Source organism: Vombatus ursinus, unplaced genomic scaffold, assembly GCF_900497805.2.
Source record: "Vombatus ursinus unplaced genomic scaffold, bare-nosed wombat genome assembly UNPS02015175.1, whole genome shotgun sequence".
Classification (NCBI taxonomy): domain Eukaryota; kingdom Metazoa; phylum Chordata; class Mammalia; order Diprotodontia; family Vombatidae; genus Vombatus; species Vombatus ursinus.
The window spans coordinates 14,647,396-14,654,544 of NW_020954953.1; positions in this window are offsets into that span (position 1 = coordinate 14,647,396).

Below are 7,149 nucleotides of genomic sequence, written 5' to 3' on the forward strand. Positions count from 1 at the left end.
GAAACTACCACCAATAAAAAATCCCTCCATGACCTTAATTATTCAGCTATCTCAAGTAGAAGTTTTAGAAGGGGTGAGGAGGGGATATTGATCTCTATCATTTGGAAAATTAGGTTGTAAATATCTCTGTCTCATGAAATTTTCCATTGAACTTGGAGTCATGGGAACTGAGTTCAAGTTCCAAGTCTACCATTATTATCCATGGGTGCTGGGCAAGCCAAATCTTTGGGTCTCAGTTGGTTCACTATAAAATGAGGGGGTAGGATGAGATGACTTCCGAAGGCCTTTTCAGATCCAGATCTATGATCCCATGATCCTCATATATCCAGATAATTTGCATATGTAAATAGACCACTAAGAAGATATTAGCAAGGCAATACTTCACCATGAAAAAAACCCTGTGTTTCTGCCATCATCAGCATTGTGATATTTGGCAAATCATTTCACTTTTCAGATCCTCAGTTTGTTTAATTACAAGGAAGGGATAATACCATTTTTGTGACCTACCTTCCAGGATTGTTGAGAGGTTCAAATGAGATAACTAGTACAAGACAAGCAGTTATGTAAGTGGAAAGATAGATAAGCAATGTCAAAATATTTTGGAGATAGAGTTAAGGTCCAGCAAGCAGGGTGTGCCCTGAGCTTGGCATAACAATAATCCTTTGCGCTTTGGATGATATCACCCTCTGGCAAAGCGTATGGCTTGGACTGGCACCAAGTGTTAATTGAGGAATTTAGCTCCCCCTATTTCCCAGGGCCATCCATCACATGTCCACAATCCCTGGGCCTTGTAACTGCCAGGTATTGCATTGCTGTTCTTGTCACAGAACTTTGGTTCTGTATCTTGCAAAGTAATCATGACCCCCAAGACTTGAGACAATGACTAGTCCCATGGGACCCAAAAATGTACTGTCCCAAGAAATGCCAACCATAAGAATTGTCTCAAGACCTAAGAATGATTTTGTTGTGGTCCAATTCCTTTCATATATACAGGTGGCCCTAGGACCAGCAGTATTTAGCCCTCTTTCTGGGGGGGGGAAGGGTTCCTTTTGCAAAAGCCATTTTCCTCACTCTGAAATTAATTAAACTTCTATTTGTGCCCTGACTCTCTTTTCTCTAGCCTGCTTTGTGCAGCTCTGGCCACCCACAGGTTAGAGGTTGGTTCTGATCCAGTTGATAACAACAAAACACAAGAAATTGAATTGCTTCCTCCTAAATATTTCTTCTTGCCAATTAGGCAGTTGCAGTTTTATCCAATACAGCACAATCTAATACAATTCGATGCAAATAATAAAGAATAAACACATACTAATATAGCCCTAACATTAGTGACTGGGTTATATGAAGGAATCAAACAATCAATCAATTATTTAATAGGTAGTATTTACATAGCAGTTTAAGGTTTGTGAAGAGCTTTACAAATATTATATCATTTTATCCTCACAATAACCTTGGGAGTTAGGTGCTATAATAATAATTCACTTTACAGATGAGAAAATTGAACAGACAGCAGCTAAATGACTTGCCCAGTGTCACTAGCAAATGTCTGAGGTGGGATTTGAACTCAAATTTTCCTGACTCCAGGTCTAGTGTTCTATCCACTATGCCATGTAACTGAGTGAATGAATGAACAAGTGAATGGAAAATATGACTGTGCTAAGAGTTGGTGATATAAATTTAAAAAGCAAAGATAGTGCCTGCCTTCAAGAAGCTTACATTCTAGTAGGGGAGATAATACAATAAGGAAACTGCTATTTAAAGATAATGCTTATCATGCCATACTTCTAAATATTCTTAAAGATAGCCAGGGAGTGGCACTTTGGTCTGAAAAATTAATGGAATAGGTAGAAGAGCCACCAAACTGTACATTGACACAACTCTTCTAGGAACAATAGTTGAGTTGATTTGATTATGGTTTCAGAAGTGGAGAGATGGAGGGTGGGAGGAAAAGGAAGAGGATAAGGCTGATAGCAAAGTTTTCAAGATGCCCAGAGAGGAGGGAGTGATACATTTCACGAGAAGTCTTCAGAAGTCTTTTTCATCTAGTACTATGAATTTCCTCCATCTTCCTGTTCAATACATACATGCAAAAGAACCTTTAAAATCAAGTAACTATTTTTCATCTTTGCTTATTTGATTATAAATGTGGGAAATTAGCTACAAATTTCACTAGTGACAATGTGAGAGCAATAATTATGATAATTCACATTTGAATCTATCAGTGAGCGTGTAATTAAGTGTATTCTATGTACATGGCATGGGGATTGTATTTATATTAAATTATATTTACAAAAAATATATGTAATATTAAGTTCTGTCATTTATATACAACTTTTAAGTTTATAAAATTTACAAATGATTTCCTCACATTAACCCTGTGAGGTAGATTGCAATGCAAATATTATTGTATCTGTTTTACATTTGAGGAAACTGAGAATCAGAGGTTAAGTGAGATAAGTTTTTTGAGGATAGGGATTGTCTTGAAATATGTTTTTGTTTCCCCAGTGTCTAGGAGTGCCTGAAACATTAGAAGGGAAAAGGAAGGGAACAAGCATTTATTAAGTTCCTACTATGAGCCAGGCATTGTGCTAAGTCAGACCTGCACAACTTGGCGGTAGGTAGGGGCCAAAATTAAAATAGGCTAAGCTTCTCTGGGCTGCAGATAGGTTTTCAGCACTTCACTTGCCAAATAGAAGTATAGTTAATGATTAAACTATTTCTCAAAACCACTTCTTTTATCTGGACATAGTCTAGAAACTTCAATCAGCAAACACTTCTTTATGAAGTCACCTTTAGTAAAAGACTTCCCAGCACCAGCAATTTCTTTAGAAATCTGAAAAATAACCTTAGTAGCCACCTCATTTTCTGAGCTTACTTTCTTGAAAAATCCTTGTTCCCTCACTGAGATTTTTCAACAATTTAGATGCTTTAGTTTGTTTTTCATTGGTGTCCAATCTGCTTAAGTTTCCGTTTCTTCTTATCACTCATTTTACAGTCACCCCCAAGACTTTAATGTTAGAACCAAAAAAATCTCCATAGCAACTGCTCACATACAAAGAAATATTGAACTTGAGTATCTGACCTTGGAGAGAGTGCCAGACACTCATGTAACTTGGAGGGTGGCCATGCAGTGAGGGAAGGAAGAAGCCCTCGCGCTGTTCCCACTCATCACATAGCCAGCATCAGCTGCATTGGTGCATGGCTGCACTCATTTTGTCCTTGTTCAACACCAGTAATGACTGAAAACACAGCAAAAAGATAGAACTCTCACTCCTCTCAGACTACACATAGACTGACAATGATTGGTTGCCGTGGGTCATGTGACAAACAGGAGAGCGTGTTCAATGGCAACCTGCCCACCAAGTTACATGGTGGGCACAATAGTGACTAGTGGAAGGTGGGTTAAGTGGGGGCATGGACAAAGCATTTGTTTCATCTTTACTTCTTTTACATCCTCTACATTTTTTTGTGAGCCGCCCAAAACCCTTAGGAAGCCGCAAGAGGCCCACAAGCTGTATGTTGCGCAGGCCTGTCCTGAGTAGAACTTCATAAATGCTTGGTAAATGAATAGAGTGAGTGATTTGCTTATGGTCGCACAACTAGTAAGTACTTCTCATAGTCTACCTTCACCAGCTGAAAACTATCAGAAGTGAGCACCTGAACTGAGCATCAGCTATGAAATGTATCTTTATCTCTCTGATCATCAAATAGCTCTCCATTTATGAAGCAAACACTGTTCCTTCCCTTTTAGTAGTTCCAACCCTGGTACTTGACTCCAGAGAACTGATTAATTTCCCTAAACTTATACTTAATTCCAAGTCAGTTAGAGAGTTTAAGGGGCTCAACAAGCCCCATCAAGATGTTGCTATTGTAACCACTTTATTTGAGAATAGAACATTATCGTTATGAAAGAAACCTTTAGTTCCTTTTTGTAACGTTTTCTAGCTGTACATTTTTTTTTAATTGACTAGAATTACTGTGCCCTCTAGTGAAAATAGGGAAAAGAAAACAGAGAAATTGTACTTGTCAGGAGACAAAACCATTTGATGGAGGTAGAATAGTGCAATGACACAAAGATGAGAATTAAAAACATAGCCACTTATCTAAAGAGGGAAGTGGGTCAAACACAAAACTCTTGAGCCATGTATACACACAGAGTGGTATAATGGATGAATCCTGGGGGATAGAAAATAAATAAATAAAAGATAATCAATCAATTTATTTGATTGATCAAGCTTTTATTAAGCAACAATTATGTGTCATGCACTGTTTTAGGTACTAGGGAAAGACAAAAAAATTCAAGGATATCTGGCAAGTTTATAAGGGGAGACAAAATACACATGTATAACTATATACAGAATCAGTGCAAAATAAATTCAAGGTATTTAAATACATTATGTGAGGAGGGGTTCAATTTTCATCCTCTGATAATTTTATTTTTCTCCAGCCCAGCTGATTAAATGATAGTAGAGGACCTGAAAAGAAGATAGTGAGGTGTTAATGTGTCAAATGATGTGCAAAGTAGTGTCTATACTTTGTTACCTTTGTAGGAGATAGGAAGTTTTTAATCAGTTAGGTTTTTTTTGTTTCTCTTCCTCTATAAACTTATTGACAGTGCTTTGCCTCTTCAGTTATTTTTACTTAATCTATTTTAAGTCAACCTTACTTTCACAGGCCTTCTTCCCTTCGTCCTTAACTTTCCTTCCCATGTGTCACCCATTTTCCTAGTTTTGCTTACCATTAATTTTTCTTTCTTCTTTTTATCTAATTTTCCCTTTTTTTTAGTTACATAATCAATTAAAATGGCCATTCCTATTACCCTTCAAATTCTTTTGTTAGTCATTTTAAAACTTTCTGCATTTTTCTTAATTTTTTTTCTTTCCCTCATTCTCTTCATCATTTCCCTTTCTATTATGTTGATTCCAGAGTTTCATACTTGGATTAATGGTCTTTATTTTTTTTCTTTTGTATCCAAGATATACAATTAAGTAAGATATGTTTTTTTTATTAAGTTCACAATAAAAAAATTGAGGAACAGACAAAAATTATATTTAAAAAAAGAAAACAAATGGTGGAGTGCTCAGAATCACAGATTTTTAGAGTTGAAAGGAGCCTAAATGGAGTGCTAGCCCATTTCATATATAAAAAGAATTCTTTCTAAAATATATCCAACAAATAGGCATCTAAATTTTGCTTGAAGACTTCCAGGGAAGAGAAATCTATTACTTCTTAAGGTAGTCCATTTCATTTTTGGATATCTCTCATTGTTAAATTGTTACATAAAACTTGTTTCTTTGAACCCTTTATCTATCACATCTAGCTTTGCCCTCTGGGTCCAAACAGAATAAGTCTTGTCTCTCCCAAGCAATAGCCCTCCAAAGATGTAAATACAACTCTCACATTCCCCTTTCAATTTTCTTACGTTGCATGAATCTGAGGCCTTTTTTAATAAGGTCATTCCAAAGAGATTGGCCAAGCAATCCACATAGTAAAAAAGCAAGTGGATAAAGAATGCATATTAGCCAGATGTGGTGGTACACACCTATAATCCTTCCAATTCAGGAGACTGAGGCTGGTGGATCACTTGAATTTCAGAGTTCTTAGCCCAAGATACTTAGTGTTCTAATCCAGAGAGCACGAAGCAACTAGGCTGCACAAGAAGGGGCAAACCAGCCCAGGTTGGAAACAGGTCAAAAATTCCATGCTTTTGATCATCACTGGGACTGGGGCCATGGGTGGCCACCACCACATTTCTGGGTGAGATAGGGACAATAAGAAAAGGAAAGAAGGAGAAAAGGAAGGAAGGAAAGAAGGAAAAAAGGAAGGAAGGAAGGGAGGAAGGAAGGAAGGAAGGAAGGAAGGAAGGAAGGAAGGAAGGAAGGAAGGAAGGAAGGAAGGAAGAAGGGAGGGAGGGCAGAAGAGAAGCAAAAGAACTAAGGAAGGAAGGAAGGGAAAACATTACTCAGGTTAGGAAGTTTAATTGGATATGCAGCCCATTGACAGAATACTTTCAGTATATATATTTTGGGTACTACAGGTGGACTCAATAGAAGAGAAGAAATAGAGCAGCCTGGATTATATTTAGGATGTTTCACCAATCCCAAATTTCTCTTGACACAAAACCTTATCTTTTTAATAATAATATATGCTCTGTGATATTTTATGATTGCAAATGAGAACCACTACAATCTCTGAAGAATCAAAATTATGAGTTATCTAAAGAGCCATAGAGCAATAAATCCATCTTGGATGTAAGTAGGCTTGTGGAATATTACCATCAATAACTTGCATGAAAAAAGTTACATAAAATATATTGTCAAGGAAATGAATGATTGGAAAAGGATATGGACAGTTTATGTTTCCAGAGCAAGTGAGGGGAAAAAAATAGAAAGCCCAGAGCTATCTTGTTTACCCAGAAATGTAACAAGATCAAGAAGGCTTCAAGCATGGTGAGGAGGATCCGCTATGAACATTTTATGGGAGGACATAAGAATTATACAGAGAAGGCAGAAATGCATTGTGATCTGTAGTGGTTGAGGTAGTAACTCAAATGGATGAAATTATGGAGACAATAAGGAAGATGGGGATACTAACACTTGCCCTGCCCTACTTCAGAATTGTTAAGGTAGTGGTGTTTAGAGTGAAATGTCAAAAGCATACTTTATATTGGGGGGGGGAAACAGTATTACCTCAAATCTCTCCATCATTACAGTGTATAACTAAATTGAATTAGTCTAAACTTTTTCCCAGGGAATATGAAGTACTTTTCACAGGAGTAGGTAACATTAACTTTCAAAGATCACATTTCATAGTGATTACCTGAATTTCCAGGCTATTGACATTGTTCTCTCAGCTAGAGTACATGGCTGTTGTCTGTTGTTAAAGCAAATTATTATAGTGCTGGGCTGGTTGGTGTTGCACTCTTCTGAGAATCCCAGTTTTTAGACTGTCAACAAAAATTAACTTAACTCTTGGTATTCTGAATGTTTGATCCAAATGGGTGACATCCAGTGGAGGAACAGAATCATATCTACTGAGCTGCTAAAGTAGTTTTCTAAAACCAATGCCATCCCCACCAAATTGACTAGTTACTGTGCCCTCTAGTAGAAACAGGGAAAACAGAAATTGTACTTGTCAGGAGACAAAATC